Genomic DNA, 17,927 nt, shown 5'->3' with positions numbered 1-17,927 from the left:
TGTACACCACTCTCTTGTCTACTTGCCCCATCCAGGGGTGGATTGACCAATTTAGCACAGCTCAAGCGTCCATACCCAGAGGTGGCACGTAACCCCTCGGTCAGATAAAACACTACTAAAAAAATAAATGCCTCTCGAACCTGATGATTTAATCCGACCCAAGTGTATCCTCCTAGCTGAGGTCAAGGGGCCCATGACTGTTATTACCTGGGGGCTCCCTGTTTACCTAGCTGTAATATTACAGACAGCGGTACCGGGGCATCAAAATGATCGCTGTTCACAATGGGTAACTCAATGTAAAATAATAGGACCTGAGTGTTCATGAAGCACCACCCTAGGTGGGTGTAGTTATAGGGGGTGCCGTTACACCCAAAGGTTCCTCTGCAAGACACCAGTATTATAATTGGCACATTGTAGTTGGGGGCCCTGTTACAGATTTAGGATTGGGCCCAAGAGCTTCCAGATACGGCTCTGACCCTAGGGTCACTACTGGGTGTACAGACCATCTCTGGACCCCGGCAGCTGTTAGCAGTCCCCCAGCTGATCCGGTATCTCGTTCTTTATAAGAAGCTGTTCCCAGACAAATCCCCCACCTGAACCCCGGTGTATATTCTTGTTTTCTGTGGCCACCTGTGCACTCTTCCCATGCAACTTATTGATGTAAAATTACAACAGCGCCGGTATAAATAAGTTATGCCGCAGTTGTAAAATGGGAGACATTTTGTTGTAGCAATTATGTTCAGCAAGATGACAAACGAAATTTCCAGCATCGTGCCGGCTGTAACCTGGGGAATTTAAACCTCATAATTTCCATTCATTTCAGATAATTTGCAGTAATTTCTCCATGTAATAACTTTGTAATGAAAAACACAGTGGTATTGAAGTGATTTCACTCAGTTTTGTTACTAGGTAAGCCACGGCCCAAAATAAATAATAAAAATAATATTTCCTATTTTGAGTGTGAATGTTGGATAATTCTCTCAGCAAAATCATAAACTAATACCAAGGGGTAAATCTCTTGTCCACAAAATGAAAAATAAATTGAGTTAAAGCAAGGAAAAAAACGAAGCGCTACAGACAATGGATTTTTTATTGTAGGTTTTTATTACATTTTGTCATCTCTCTGCTCTCAAGTACTTCCACCTTTCACTGGGAAAAAGATAATGGTTTGTCCTCGGCACAGACTGGGAGTCCGATCGTTCTCATTATCATACGCTTAACAACTTGCGTGCCAGGATAGAGACGTGGAGGGCTCATTCACATATCAGCAGTACAATGCCATGTGCGGGTTGTCGTAGAAGAGAATCTGAATCATTATATATAATATCACTCATGGACGATGTACACTATACCAGGGCTTCTCAAACTTGCGGGACTTCACCAGCCCACCTGGGCTTAACTAGTGGTCAAAATCCTTTCCAAAAGAGAGTCATGTAAATGTGGCACGTAGGGCTGGTTTTAGGGGGTGCCAAACTAGGCAAGTGCCCAGGGCCACCATTTTCTAGGGGACCTTAAAGGCCTGTAGCCCTATGAGCATCCTTGGGGAGGAGCATGTAAACTTTCACAGCTCTGGACCACGAGGAACTTTACTATTAACCCATTCACTGCTCTAGAACACCATGGACTTTACTATTAACCCATTCACTGTTCTAGAGCACCAGGGACTTTATTATTGACCCATTTACTGCTCTGGACCGCTAGGGGCTTTACTATTAACCCATTCACTGCTCTGGACCACCAGGGACTTTACTATTAACCCATTCACTGCTCTAGAGCACCAGGGAGTTTACTATAAACCCATTTACTGCTCTGGACTGCCAGGGACTTTACTATAAACCCATTCACAGCTCTGAACAATCAGGGGCTTTACTATTAACCCATTCACTGCTCTAGAGCACCAGGGACTTTACTATTAACCCATTCACTGCTCTAGAGCACCAGGGACTTTACTATTAACCCATTCACTGCTCTAGAACACCAGGGACTTTACTATTAACCCATTCACTGCTCTAGAGCACCAGGGACTTTACTATTAACCCATTCACTGCTCTAGAACACCAGGGACTTTACTATAAACCCATTCACTGCTCTAGAGTACCAGAGATTTTACTATTAACCCATGCACTGCTCTCGAACACCAGGGACCTTACTATCAACCCATTTAATTCTCTAGAGCACCAGGGCCTGTATGGTTTACATCTTCACGATTTATGCATTGTATGGAAATATTATTTGGGCACTGAATTACAATATTGCATTGCAGTATTCAGGTATATGAGGACAAGTCTAAGTGGTTTTATGCTCTCTATTGTCCTGGGAGGCGAGAGTTTGGATACGGGGATTTTTACAGGGTCCAGGTTTTTTTAATGAAATTAACCTCAGGAGCATGGATGGTGTCCTTAGGTCGCACAGTTCTCCCAAATCAGTGCCAACCACAGAGCGAGCCATGGTGGCCCCAGTAACAGCCATTGGATGCAAAGTTTTCACTACACTCACCTTGTACTGCTCCTGCCTCGTATGCCACAAGAAGGAAGTTACAGCTGCACTCCTACTAACTCCCTGTCACCATGTCGATCAGTACAGAAAAATATTTTCCAGATGAAGCCATGATAACAGGAACCAGTGATGTCATCGGCTACTGTACTCTGTGTAGGAACCCAAACAGTGGCCAATAACCAGTGCATATCACACTTATGCTCAGACCAGAACAGGTTCCTTCAGATTATTACATCTTAAAGAAGTCTCATCCGTGCAACTTTGGCCACCAGCCCTCTTCCTCTAGGTCCGGAGAATAGTGCTTCTTCATGCCGGTAGTCTTTTCGTTCACTCAATAGCACCAAAAATAGTAACTGTTGTAAAAGTGGGTTGTGTAGGACCCCATCATATGATCATTAGCAAATATGGTGTCCTGTTTTTTTTTGCCCTGCTTCTTATTGGCATTTGAGGTGCCATTTGGTAGGCTCTATACAGTAGTCCACAGAGCATTTGTAGAATATCTAAAGGAGTCTTTCCTACCCCTTGAAGCTTTTCTACCCCTTAAATTTCTGGTCTTCTTCTACAGCTTGAAATACCAGTTGTCCCATAGAAGGTTCTAGAATTTATGCGTGACTTCGGAATTATTACAACTAAAGTCATGGAGATATTACAGTGTGTAGATCAAGACATTCGAGTTTTAGCTGGACATTTTGCCTCTAGGTACTTCTTCAAGTCTTCTTTACTAGGGGTTCTATGTTTATGAGATCGGGTGGAGAAGTATTATATTAGGCACATGGCAGGGAAGCAGGAGATGTGTCAACTCTGCTTACTCACATAGGACTGCTGTAAGTGGCAAGAATGGACCCTCAACCACAAGTGCCTCTTGGACAACCAAAATGTAGCCTGTGCCTTATGCAGATGTCTAGCCCAGGGGGTGTAGCTATAGAGGGGTGTAGAGGTAGCAGTCGCAGATGGGTCGTAATTCCAGAGGGGTCTCAAAGGCTCCTCTGACACATAAGACACCAGTATTGTAAATGGCACATTGTAGGTGGGTGGCCTGGTATAGATTTTGCATTGGGGCCCAGGAGCTTCAAGTTACACCTCTGGTCAAACTATTCATGTTAGGGGGTTATTAGGGCATCGTGTGGACATTTCTAATTTAAAGGGGTCTGCCTTGGCAATAGATGTTTTTTAGTTCATCCAGAAGATTAACCAAATTCCAGAATGGTTCCACTGAACCAATTATCTCAAGATATCTAAGAATCTGGTCCAAGTTGGCTTTACTGTCAATCAAATTTAGTGCCGTAATCAAAGTTAATGGGGTTGTCCAGAATTATAACTGCTTTCTTCTAAAAACAGCACTACACCTGTCCACAGGTTGCGAGTGGTATTGCAGTTCAGCCCCATTCACTCCAATAGAGCTGAGCTGCAATACCAGACACAACCCATGGAGAGGTGTGGCGCTGTTTTTTGGAAGAAAGCAGAATGTTTTTCTAATCCTGGACAATTTTTTTATATGACTGGAGCCTGGTCCTGTTTAATACAGTCACTATACATACAGAAAACCATGTCGTGTCCTGTGGCTCCACATTATGTACATTCAATACATACCATCGCCGGTTATGACTGTTGGTCAAAAGTCACCGAATGACACACATTTATTGCCAATTATCTCAGTAATCTTTAACCTTTCACAACAGAAAACAAATAAAGGCTGGGTATTAAGACACTCAAGTTTTATTTCTCCCATTTCCGTGTGCCCGAGTCTTAAGAAATCACCATCTGGTCATTGAATGAGAAGATAAGCGATCATTTACGATGGACAATCAGTTGCTATGTTTCCCTGGAAACCAATAACATCATATGACTGGACTCTTGACTATGCACTCGACATGCTCTGGAATTGCAACAATGTAACCCGGCGGCTATATTACAAGGCAATGGCCTAAAACCTGCAGATGATGGAGGTGAAGGTCCACGGGAAAAACAGTGAATGGGCAAACCCTTTATAGGGTAACTAAACTTTTAAAAAACTTTTTATATGCCATAGTGACATGTCAGAAGTTTTGATTGGTGGAGGTCCGAGCACTGAGACCTCGACCGATCGCTAAAACGAAGCGGCGGAGGCGATGGGGTGAGCACTGTGCCACTTCGTTTTTGATCAGCTTTCATTGGAAAGCCAAGCGAGCGTAGTACAAACTTTCTAATGAGCCCGTACACTGCTCCAAGGAAAGCCAATCAGAAACTAAGCGGCACAGCGCTCACCCGAGATGCTTCCTGCCGCTTCGTTTTAGCGTCTTCCCAGCACTGAGACCCGCACCAATCAAAATTTCTGACTTGTCAATATGACGTGTCAAAAGTTTTTAAAAAGTTTAGTTACCCGTTAAGTTTTATCTTCCTGCCGCATCAGGGGAACTGTAGTATTAAATGGCGGCCATACAGAGTGGTTATCTGTTCTGACTCATAGAAGGGGGTCCCTGATAGTCCATGTGGACAGGGGTTGTCTTCATGAGACAACCTCTTTAATTATTGTATAATAAAAGCTTATGCAACTTCCTGATCTTGAGTTTTCAAGATCTCTGCATATTGTTAGCGAATGGAATATGGAATAAAACCTGTCCTCATTTTGGACACATTGGAGCTCTAATACACTGTAGCAAGCCGTGCGCCTGTTAGCAGTTCATTATCAGGATCTTCCAGCCATTGAATATAAACAATGAATGTTTCCACTCACTGACAACTAGAAAATATTCTGCTGCACTGTCAGCTTCAGGGAGGGTCCACTACAGGGATTTATGGGCTCTTTTGTGGCTGGACCTGCTCAGAGACTATGTGGTTAAGGCCTCATGCACAGTAAGGGTTTTTACTGTCCGCAAATACGGATCCGACGACTATGGATACACATTCGTAGCCATCCGCAATTGCGTTAGCACCCATAGACTTCTGTGGGCGAGTCCGTGCCGCAATTTCAGACAAGAATAGGACATGTTCTATATTTTGCAGATCATTTCTACGGCACTAAACATACTGAAATGTGTCCGTGGGCCATAGAAATGAATGGGTTCGTAATTACTATGGTCGTGTGCATGGGGCCTTAGGCTCCTAGATATAGAATCTACAAGGCCCAGTACCTGTTGTCAGGCAATGCTGGGTGTTGTAGTTCTATAATAACTGTGCATCTCCAGATTGCCTGGGGTAATGTGATTCATTGAAATATTATATTTACATTTGGGGGGTTGGTTCTGAATTCACGCTTGGTCACGGCAGTATAAGGAAATAAACCTATGTAAATGCAAATATTTCATGTCGGCATTTCCTTATGACAAGGCAGCAAGTGACCTGACACAGAGTGGCTTTTGCTCTTGCCCTCCAGTACTGACGAAAACACCATCGTGTGCTGTAACTCTGAGACGTCAACAAGAATCAATCATCAGCGAGACGAAAGACAATTATAATGACGTGCCGGACTCCGCACAGTGAGAAATGTTTGCATTATAAAGAGCCGGAGTCCAAAGCTTATAAAAGTGCAGCTTATATGATATCAGTCACATATAGATGTAAAAGTTTCTGCAGGTTGTTAGAAGAGATAAAGTAGTGATCATAGGGCCAGGGATTGCTTTGGATTTCAATCATCCCATTGAAGAATGCTAACGTCAGCCTCTCCGCTGACTGATAACAGAGAACAGTAGATCACTAGTTGGAAAGCGGATGGACTTTAAGTTTAGTGTTTAGGGACAATGCAGACCCTCCACTTTTCCCAAAGCTATTGCAATTTTGTTCTACCTTTGGATTGCAATATGGGATAGAACAGGATCAAGGAATAGGGTGGTATCAAGCGGCGCAGGCCTTGTGGGTATGCAGCCGGTGCGTTGGCACAGGGTGAATTAGCTGTCACTACTGAAATTGGCATATTACCCAGTCCCCTGAATGGTTGGGCAGTAATATGGTAGCAGGGAATGTAACATAGGCAGATTTGACATTCAGGGTCCTGGGAGAAATCCCATTGAATGCTGTAAGAATGGTCATATTGGTTGTCACCAATCTCGGCTCATAGGGATCGCAGTTGCATCTGGACCTGTTGAATGAGGGGGTGCATAAAAGCCCCTCTGCCATATAAAAAGGCATGAGTAGCAAAAATAATACGGGGGGGTTTGTGGTTACAGATTAATTATTTTTTTAAGGGCATCTAAATGGTCTCCCTCATGTGGGAACAAGAGACGTAGCATGCAATTAATTAAGAAGTGGCTTTACTTCTAGCCCCACCCAGTTGGGGGTTGCCCACAAAATTCAAGGAACGCCCCCTTTAAATGAAAATAACATAAACTCCACCTCTTAGGGGTCTAATTTGGGAGAAGAGTTTGCAAAAATCGTGACTGTTGTTAAGTACACAGACATAATGGTGTTTCAAAAGGATATTCTCACCCTATAAGGATATCCAATCACTAAAACTAAGGGGCTCGGGCCCCCAACTATTAGGTAGTAATGAGCGGGAGTTGTACCTTAGCATACTGAGGGACCCCTTTTTAATAATTTGGAGGATGAAGGGAATGCGAAAATGTAATGTAGTGTAATGTGTGCCAAATTTTTCATGCTCCATCATCTGTCAGATTCCCGTGTACACACCAGTAGCACGGGACTGTGTAGCTGATGACCTCTTTAGGAGAAGTGAACAGTCGGGGAACATAAATTTGCAAGCCAAATTATCTAGAGATCCTGAGTTACAATCCAGAAAAATGCGCTGACCAATCTTTATCGGCTACCAGGTTTTTCATAGAACTCCACGTAAGCGAATTAGGGGACGATCAATGGTTAGACCGTCCACACTTCTGTTCAGTAAGCTGTTAGGGTCTTCTCTGCTCCATCCGATTTCCTGGGCATGGCCAAGATGTCTGGTTGGCACATTCATTGTCTATTATCACTTGGCAAGGAAATCCCACAGGAGGCTGACCTGCCCTAAAGCTGCCCATACGCTTAAAGGGAAGGTGTCATGATTTATTTAGTTTTGTAATTATATTGCTTTTTATATAATGTAAACAATTTTTTTTTTTATTTATGTTGTCACTTTCAACTTTTTAATGTATTCATACTTTTACTTCTCTATGGGGGCTGCCATTTTTATTCCATCTCTGTATGTGTCGATCAACGACACATACTAAGATGCTATACGGCACATACAATACCATAGAGAATGCGAACGGGAGCCGTTCCATTCTCAGGAGCGTGCGCCGACTGTGTGTGAACTGCACATGCGCAGTTCCCACACAGATCAGCACGAAGCTTGTTCGCAGGGCGAAATCCGGCGCCATTTTCATGTGGACCGGAAGCCGCTGCCAGACAGTAAGATGACGACTTCCGGCCGCGGCTTCCGGCCATATGTTCAATGAAGCGAAGGTGCAAGGAAGAGGAGCGTAGGCGGAGCGGAGGCGGCGGCAGGAGCAGGTAATTTATGTTAGTGGTCTCCTCACTGCTCGCTGTAGAACCTCCTACCACTGTGCAGTCACTCAGAAAATGGCGGCACACAGTGTAGGCGGTTTGAAGACATTCAAACCCCTCCCCCGCCTGGCACTAGCCAGAAGAAGGGAGGGGGGATTGTGTGAGGACACTAGAGGAGAGTGTGTCCACCCTAAATTTGCAGCATACATCAATGAAGTTGGTTTATCACAGTGACCATGCTACAATTTTGGGAACTGCTCCCTCTAGTGGCCAGCACATGGAAATGTTATAAATTAGAATCTAATTTATAATGTTTTCTGACTTGTGAAAAAATTTAAAAAATTAAAACAATGTGTAATCAGTTATATACTAATTGATTAACTGAAAGAAAAAAAAATTCTAGCCATTCTAGCGACACATTCCCTTTAAAGAGGCTCTGTCACCACATTATAAGTGTCCTGTCTCCTATATAAGGAGATGGGCGCTGTAATGTAGGTGACAGTAATGCTTTTTATTTAAAAAACCGATCTTTTTTCACAAAATTAGGAGCGATTTAAGTTTATGCTAATGAGCTTTCTTAATGCCCAAGTGGGCGTACTTTTACTTTCGACCAAGTGGGCGTTGTACAGAGGAGTGCATGACGCTGACCAATCAGCATCATGCACTCCTCTCCATTCATTTACACTGCACTAGCGATATAGATATATCACTATGTGCAGCCTCATACACAAGCCCTAACATTACTAGTGTCCTGATAATGAATACACATGAAATCCAGCCTGGACGTCATGTGTATTCAGAATCCTGACACTTCTGACTCTTTTTTTGTGAGATTCCGGCAAGTGAAACCAAATCTCGTTTAGCTCCGAGATCTCGCGAGATTTCGTATCCGTTGCTGGAATCTCACAAAAAAGAGTCAGAAGTGTCAGGATTCTGAGTACACATGACGTCCAGGCTGGATTTCATGTGTATTCATTATCAGGACACTGTAGTAATGTTAGGGCTTGTGTATGAGGCTGCACATAGCGATATCGCTAGTGCAGTGTAAATGAATGGAGAGGAGTGCATGATGCCGATTGGGCAGCGTCATGCACTCCTCTGTACAACGCCCACTTGGTCGAAAGTAAAAGTACGCCCACTTGGGCATTAAGAAAGCTCATTAGCATAAACTTAAATCGCTCCTAACTTTGTGAACAAATATCGTTTTTTTTAAATAAAAAGCATCACTGTCACCTACATTACATGTATAGGAGACAGGGCACTTATAATGTGGTGACAGAGTCTCTTTAAGTTAGCTGTCCGATAGCTTTTCCACCCAAATCCACATTCTCATGCACGCTTGGCCAAGCATGCATGTCTAGTCAATGGGGAGAGGAGAATAAGTCACTGCAGCAATCATCTGTCATTGGCTTATCTCCTGCGGGAACAAAGGATCGGGCATGTTGAAATCCAACATGGCCAACCTTACTTACATTCGCCATTAGTGGAAAGCCAGGATACCCCCATACACATCAGTCGTACAGTCCTGCCAAAATCAGCAGGTTTGACTGACTATCATCTTTTATGTAGTGGGCATGTTCATTTCAATAGGGAGTGGCTTATCTCCCCCGAGAACAAAGTATCGGGCATGTTGAAATCCAACATGGCCGATCCCACTTACATTGGTGGAAAGTCAGGATGCCCCCATACACATCAGATAGTCGTCTAGTCCTGCCAAAATCGGCAGGTTCGACCGACTATCATCTCATATGTAGTGGGAATGCTCATTTCAAAAGGAAGTGGCTTTTCTCCCACAAGTATCAGGCATGTTGAAATCCAACATGACTGCTCCTTCCTTCCCCCAACACCTGCCGTCGGGGGACAATCGGAGTACTTAGATAAAGTGCCAAAATAAATAAATGGATGGATAGTTTTAGATGGATCTGAAACTCACATCATTTTCTTTAAGATGTTGGTCATTTGCTTTACAGCAATTACCCCCAGGCTCGTGCAAATATGCCGAAAAGCAAGTAAATGACGTCATACAAGACCAATGTAAGAGATCTATACCAGTCCTGGAGCAGCAGTACCCGGGCACGATGGCCCTACCTTCATTAAGATATAAGATCCACTTTAAATTGCGCTACGGAAGTGCCTGAAGCAAACATTTTACTGAAGGTCTTTACTCTTTGCAGAAACCCAGCCGTAATGTGTATGCCGAACCTAAAACTTGGGAGTTAATCTGGTTATTGCTTTTACAATAGAAGCAATTAGCATATTGGCTAGAGTAATAACATTGTTTTAATTATGTTAAAAAAAATTAAGATCCAAATTAACATTGACTTTAAATATGAGCAACATAAAAGTGACTCTTCCTTTTGTCTTCCAGAATTCACAGCAACCCCCGAGTTAGCCTCTATCTACAAAGCACAATTTCAATTATCCTAAATTGTTTTATGCGCAATGGCAGGAGAAAACTTGTGATCTGTCAAAATGCGGTAAGTGTCTAATTGAAGAGACAGAACTGTCTCCCTGCTATCTATTAACGGATAGCGCCATTCCGACTTTCAAACGTTTTCCAGATAATGAAAATATCATTTTAATTATACCAATGGTAAAAGTCGCAGCGCTTTTTTTATTTTTTTTTAGCTAAGTATATTTGTCTTATTTGCTGTTGTGTGAATAGAGAAAAGCAAATATGTAAAAGAACAAGAGAAGAATTCAGAATTTATCTTCTAAAGCTGGGAGAACTCTACTAAAATTAATTTCAAAAATTTTAATCTAAAAACACTGAATATTTAAAAAAAGAAGAAGAGGCTGAGCCGACTATAAAGATCATGACAATCAATTCAAGGGACAGGAGCGGATTGGGAGTGGTCTGGGCCCCCGGGTACTAAAGATCATGGAACTCATAGCCATGATATACTACTTAAATTTACAAGGTTTCTCAGGGCATTTTTTATTGATGGCCTATCCTTTGGATAGTCCATCAATATCAGATCGGTGAGTTTTCGACTCTATAAGGATAGGCCATCAATATAAAATGCCGGAGAACACCTTTAAGGAGTGTTGTAATTGTCTAAGGGCCTATGAGCCTCATCTGACCTCGGGCTCTGCCCTCATGGTTTGTCTGGCCCTGGAAAGCGTTTCGCAACAGGATAAATATTTGGTATACACTTGGATAGGCTAACTGGATAAGGGTTGACCATTGTCTCTGGGATTTTGGCTAGATCAGTCATGAAAGTAAATTGAGCATGACTTACTTCATCCAAAACCTGAAAAGTCAAGTTTAACGGGAGCTAGACCCAATATCCCACTACCAACCCTCGAAGCTAATATATAAGTCGTTACTATGGGAAGGTAGGAGCAGGACAGCCATTCAAGGGCATCTAATATCTTCCAGGCTCAGACTAGTGTTTACCTATGCTAATCTGAACCTAAGTGGCAAACCACACTCCCTGTGAAGCCATGCGCCCAAACCACGCACCTTTTTTATCAGTGTAAACCTGGTCGGTATTTTGTGGTGGCAGTCATCTGTAGAAATGACGGGCCAAACAAAGTGGTCACCGGTGGACGCCGTACCATGAAAATAGTGGCTGTGGAAAGTGCAGAGACAGGATTTTAAGTGAGGGAAAAAGATTATCCCATGACCACCTTTATTTCCCTTAGTTCTGAGGAACATCTAAAGAAGTTCTCCAAAAAATGGCCCCTGCCAAGGAGAATCCAATGTCTCCGTTTTTTGTCCATACTCTAATATGTTTTTGATTGGAGGAGGAAGCTGCAGTTTCTCTCTCTATTGTGGGAGGGGTGGAGTGAGAGACATTTGATTGGCTCAAAGTGCTTAGCACCCACTGCAGGAAGAGCCCGCCCACTCAGGAGGTACAGAGAGAGAAAATATGCAGTAAAAAGCAGCAGAGGGGTGGAAAAAGAACCAAAAGTCACAGGTTAGACACACATATTTTTGCTTCACATTTACAGCTGATGGAGGGATTGTGCTCTTCATGACATCATGAAACTTGAGTTGATTGATATCTTACAGCAGCACCCCATGACCCCAGTCGCCATCTAGCCTCAATTGTATATAGACTTGCACACTGAGCAGTTTTCCTAGCACAAGTGTCACCTAAAAGAAAAAAAAAAGAAAATTAACCAATCACAAGGTTCCTGGTCAATCTGTAGGAACGAGCATGGATGCATGGACAACCTTCGCTTTCCAACCAAAGTAGGTCACCCAGTTGAAATGAATATTATTATTATCTGTCGGAGCCGACCATGTCTACACTGTATAAATGAAGGCATATTTGTGTCTTCCTGGATAAATATCCTTAAATCTGTACCAGTGAAAGGGCTATTCACACTGGAAATAGAGATGATATATGTGGGTGGGCTGCAAGAAGGACAGAAATGTAAAGCCTGTGTGATGTTAATGATTCAGTTCACTGTGCTGGGTCAGTGGTTATGAGTACAGACGTGTGCCACGGTAATTCGGAGCTATGTAAGGAATGCATTTGTGCCACTTGACCAACTGCAGAAGAATACAGTGGTTTGGTGCTGAAATGCAATTAAAGCGAGCATTTGACCTTGGTCTACATCAAAAGCTGAGTGATGCCGGGCTGAATAAAATCCATGAAATAACCTTTCCTACCTGTCCAGATACATATTGTGTGCTCTGATTTCTTTCTACGTCTGGGCCCGGTCTCTTCTTTCTCTTGTAGCTGGGTACAAGAAGTAACAGCAGCCATTTCTATCATGTATGGCTCTATCATTTAGTCACAGAGTCACCCAGCCTTCTTAGAAATGCATAGCCTCTGCTCTATTCTCTCACTGACTCCTTTTGTTAAATTTTACACTAAATCTAATACAGTGTCTGGTCTATGTCACACTGGGAGTAAAAACCTAGATTTAATGTGATATTATAAGAAATTAATTATCGCATGAGTGAATTTTCTATGTAACTAAAAGCATTACAAGGCTGTTCTGCCCTGGGTACATTATCCATATCTACCAAAGTTGTGTCCCTCTCTATTTCTGAAATTAATGTTCTGTTTTTATATATTATTACTCTGTATATGTTAAACAGTGCTACTATGAAATGGCTTATACAATGATAGCAGAGATGTAGGATATAATAATGCACCAAAATCCATACAAGCTAATGAGCAATTACAAAGCTAGACCTATTATTTGCTGAAGTCACCCAATTGTGAACAAGTGGGCAGCAGAAAATTTGATAACCACATGGACTAGTATTAAATGTTAAATTCTGCATGTAAGGTAATGACCCTTATATAAAGGGAATCTCTCACCGGGATCGACTTGATCTTGCCCTAATACTGAGCAAATAGAGGATTGTGCCCATTAAACTGCCTACAAAAGTGCCCATAAAAAGACTGTAAAATATCCTGTCACGTATACTGCTCCTTTGTATGCCCTCTCAGCATAGCCAAGGGGGCCAAATGTTCCTCAAACACGGATCTTGTTGATCTTCTGATTAACTCTTCATAGGGCAGTTTAGTGGGTGTATTATGCCTATTAGTTAATCTTCAGAAGACTGATTATTGCTTTATGATGGCCAATAAAGATAATTTGCTAATTAAACCCATAATGACTATTCATACTGGGAAAGTTGTTAGTCAAAATGTTCATTGAAAATCCAACAGGGCCAGGAGACTTACAGATCATGAGGGTTTCCAGATTTTCAGGCCGTTCTGATGAGCAACTGGAATATACATAATTCCAGACTAATCCAACCAAGGGAATCCTATTGCGGTTCTCCACTGGAAAAATATGGCCAGTCTGAAGAACATAGGGCGTAAAAGGCCCAATGTCAAAAATCGAAATTAAGCCCATCCAAAAAATTTTGATTAACACCTCTTTAACCTATCCACCTCAGAAGAGAAGGGTGGTGTGACCCTTGAAGTACTTCAACCTCCTTTGCTTTTGGGAAGCCTTAAGTTCAAATGCCCCACGGTCAAGAAGCGTGAGATCAAACTGAGCTGAAATGGACCCCACAACAACAAAAGGAGCTGCTTCTATCATATGTATATCTTGGCCTGAGGGATTACGAGAGATACATTTCTCAAAAATTACACATGGTGCTACTAGCATAAATGAGCAGGATCATAGTTAGCGCGTAGGAGGCCCTTTCGATGAAATTTTTTTAAATTAGGCTCATCCAAGTAGTTTTGGTTAACACCACATCAACCTATCCCCTTAATAAGACAGTTGACCCCAAGAATGTTCCTTTTCCAACCGTTGAGGCTAGAAGGGTGGTGTAACCCTTGAAATAGTTCAGCCTCCTTTGCTTGTGAAAAGGGAAAGCCTTGTTTGGGTCTATGGTCAAAGAAGGTGAGGCCAAACTGAGTAGAAATATACCCTAAAGCAGCCGAAGGAACTACTTTTATCATCTGTATGTCTTTGGCCTGAAGAACTACGGGAGTTACATTACTCAAAAACTTCTGGGACCCACATTGTGCTAGTAGAGTAAATGAGCCAGATCATAGATAGAGTAGAAGGCCTTATTGAGATAAGGGGCCCTAGGACTTGTTTCCTAGCCATCAGTTGTAGTCCAGAAGGGTGTTGTGACCTTTGAAATAGTTCAACCTCCTTTGCTCGTGAATAGGTGGGTCCTTGTTTAGGTTCAAGATGCCCATGACCAAGGAAGGTGCAGCCAGACTGAGCCGAAATGGACTTCAAGCTGAAGGCCCTCCTATCAAATGTATGTCTTTGATATGAAAAATTACGGGAGTTAAATTTCTATAAAATTCCTGGGTCCCACATGGTGCTACTAGATATGAGCAGGATGAATAATGCTGCATAGACGTGATCAGTACGAGTTTGCAGGTTGTAAAGTGCCAAAGCATCACAGCAATTTCATTCATTCTCAGACTAAATATTTTACGATGGAGTAGAACTAATCCTCCCTCCGTCCACACTTTTCTACCTATTATCCCCTTTTTTTTAAAGCAAAAATTACATTCTGAGGTAAAATCGGAACTCCAGCCAACTCCAAAACAAAAATAAAAATGCAATGTGGACATACAAGATGCAGCAGTCTGGCTTGATTAGAAGACAAATGGCGGTAATTTTCAGCGCAAAAAAAAAAAAAAAAGAATAAAGATGCTTTACAAATATTACCTTTCGTGTTGTGCCTTCCTCCGGTAATGCTGCACATATTGATCTACCTTTCTAAAGTCATCCAAATTTAATTTATTTTAATTAGTTCCAACGCTGGTAAACGACGGTGGGAAAATGAGGAATAATAATTATTTCTCTCTTTGCCGGTCTCGTGCGCGGATTCTGCTGCAATAATATTTAATTAAAACCAATGGCTTGTTGTAATGATGAGAGCTCGGAATCATCATTTCAATATGAACCACATTCCTCAAACACTTAAAAATCCCCGGTGTCTCTCTGTTTTTCTTGTAGAAATCTTTATGTAAATCTTTATTTTTACATTTATTTTTTTTTGACAAAGTTTTAGGCGAGGAGAAAAAGATGAAGCTTTTTTTTTAGATTAGGGCAATTGCACGATTTCCTGAACTAGTGGACACAATTGGACCCATTAAGTGCTATCAGAGGTCATGAAGAAGTTAACTTGTTTCCTTAGAAAAAGTTTACTCTTAAAGAGACAGGGTTGTAGGGAATGGTGTCATGTGACCCTTCTTGACTTTTCTGTTTGGCTGAGAGGGTTCATCGATGGGAGGAGCATATTTTTGCCCGTCACTGGGACTTTGAGGTGGTGTCATGGTCCTTGTGCCACCTTAAAACTGAGCCCATTAGTCATAGATACAGTGAAGACCTGCCCAGGCTGCGAGAAGTATGAATTTAGCATCATGGTCCTTATCTTTGGGGAAAATTATGAGAGTACAGATGAGACTGTGAGAAGTTTATTCATGTTCTTATGTATGGACGGCAGGAACCGGTCATAACCAACCTGGAAACATGTTGACACTATTGGTGGCTTGACAAGTTTGGGAGAAGGGTGGTTTGTCATCATGTCAACCCTCCATGATATGGACTCTCCAAGTTTCAACAGAGTTGGCACTGGGAAAAAGTCTAGATTTTTCCCCTGTGCCTCACCGTTCCCCGAAACTCGGACATACCCAATGAAATAACCAGGTTGCAAACACCAGAGAAGCCCCTATTGGCCACGGTCTTGGATTCAAAACCAAGGAACCAAGTGACTGGGCAGAGTTGAACTTGGTCATTACAGTATTTTTGATTGGCAGAGTTTTTGTAGGTCAGGAGACAGGCTGAGGTTGGAACTAGCGCTATTTGGTCAGTAAATGGGCAAGGAAGACAGGACGAGGAAAAAGTCAGGAACAGGCTGAATTGGCACAGTGATTTGGCAAATGGTTGGTGAACCTTTATATCAGCAATGTGCTCTGCGACTGTGTAGCAGAGCTCCAACAGTGCTGCAGATCTCAGGGGGCATAGCAAGGGGGAAGAGGCAGCTGTATATTTGGGCTTCCAGCCAAGTCATCAACTAGAGGGGGGTGTTGGTGTTACTGATCAAGTTCCTGCACTAAGAGCATGGGCCCTTTTTGATCATACTAGAGTGCCCATCCACCTTGCACAACATGAAGCTAGGGGCCACAATGCACCATCTTAGTCTCATATTGTCTCCTAAAGTAGATGTTCTGCAACGGAAGAAAAAAATGTTCTGGAATGGGGAGGGAGAAATGTGCTGCAACAGGGGAGAGGGGAGAATGTGTGTCTGTAGAGACGATATACTGTAGGTTAAAACCGACGTAAATTCTTAAAACCCCTTCAGTTCCATCTGACATTTGTGACCCTTAGAACAAAAAAGTTTGTTAACCCCTGATGAATGGTCATGATTAGTAGACTGTAATCATGTTTTGCTAATCTTCAAATGGGACCTAGTAAAAAAACATTTCCTACTAATCACGCCCAATTCCTTACGAATTTACCTATGAATTTGAAAATTTTTCACAATGAACTAAAAATATCAATCACAAAACAACAATAATAATATTTCAAGCACACATCTGATATGATGGCGGCACGGCTTTTCCTGCAAATAAAGGTAACAAAGAAATAGTTCACCTTACAGCAAATCACAGGGCCGCATGCCCCCCCCCCCCCCAGTCTGATGATGCCGGCCCATTTACTGTAATTCTGGAGCCACTTTAAATAGCACAGAAGGGAACTATTAAAGCTTACATTCTCGGGCTCGATACTCGCCGGCTGGCTTGTGTGTTTAAATAAATGCTCCTTTTATGTGATGTCCAGATGTTAGCTAGACACATTAAAGGGATCCACAATTAGCCTTGCCGTATAAGCGTGCCCCACAGGGCTTTGCAGAGCATAAGGGGTTAAAGGTACAGCAGTAATTGGGAATCCATGCGCCATCGGCCTCACGTTTATTATGTGGCAAACTTTACTGGAATTAAATCAATATTCAGCACATAAATAAAAGCAAAACGGAACGGATCCCATACCAGGTTTGCAGCAATACCGACTTATGTGCAGCGAGTATATGGCAATCATTAGCGGGAACACCGACTACTTAACTAGTTCAATGCCAGTACAACTATTGTCATCCTTAAAAAAAAACAAAAAACAATAAAGATAGTAAGTCCTTGAGCTGTCAGGTTGTTGCCAGCAAAAAATTATACCGTTGTTTTTAAAGGCCGTTTACAAAAAGTTATTGTCCATAAGTGATCCATGGGTGGTGTTGTGGCATTACCATGCCAGGGAAGGCAGGAAAGGACCAAGAAGGCAGAGTGATAACTATAAGGCTGGGTTCACACGACCTATTTTCAGACGTAAACGAGGCGTATTATGCCTCGTTTTACGTCTGAAAATACGGCTACAATACGTCGGCAAACATCTGCCCATTCATTTGAATGGGTTTGCCGATGTACTGTGCAGACGACCTGTCATTTACGCGTCGTTGTTTGACAGCTGTCAAACGACGACGCCTAAAATTACTGCCTCATCAAAGAAGTGCAGGGCACTTATATACATTATATGCAGGACACTTGTATACATTATATGCGGGACACTTATATACA

General features: G+C 42.4%; 1 long non-coding RNA gene across 1 annotated transcript in view; it reads left to right on the top strand.

Moving 5' to 3' along the window:
- The first annotated feature begins 4,373 nt into the window (after positions 1-4,373).
- Positions 4,374-17,927, top strand: part of LOC142664553 (uncharacterized) — a 41,839-nt gene continuing 28,285 nt past the window's right edge. The window contains exons 1-2 of the long non-coding RNA XR_012851315.1: positions 4,374-4,442; positions 10,277-10,385. This is a non-coding gene — a long non-coding RNA (uncharacterized LOC142664553). The remainder of the gene's footprint in view (positions 4,443-10,276; positions 10,386-17,927) is intronic.

This window comes from Rhinoderma darwinii, chromosome 12 (genome assembly GCF_050947455.1).
Source record: "Rhinoderma darwinii isolate aRhiDar2 chromosome 12, aRhiDar2.hap1, whole genome shotgun sequence".
Lineage (NCBI taxonomy): Eukaryota > Metazoa > Chordata > Amphibia > Anura > Rhinodermatidae > Rhinoderma > Rhinoderma darwinii.
This window is presented reverse-complemented; position numbering and strand designations above follow the sequence as displayed.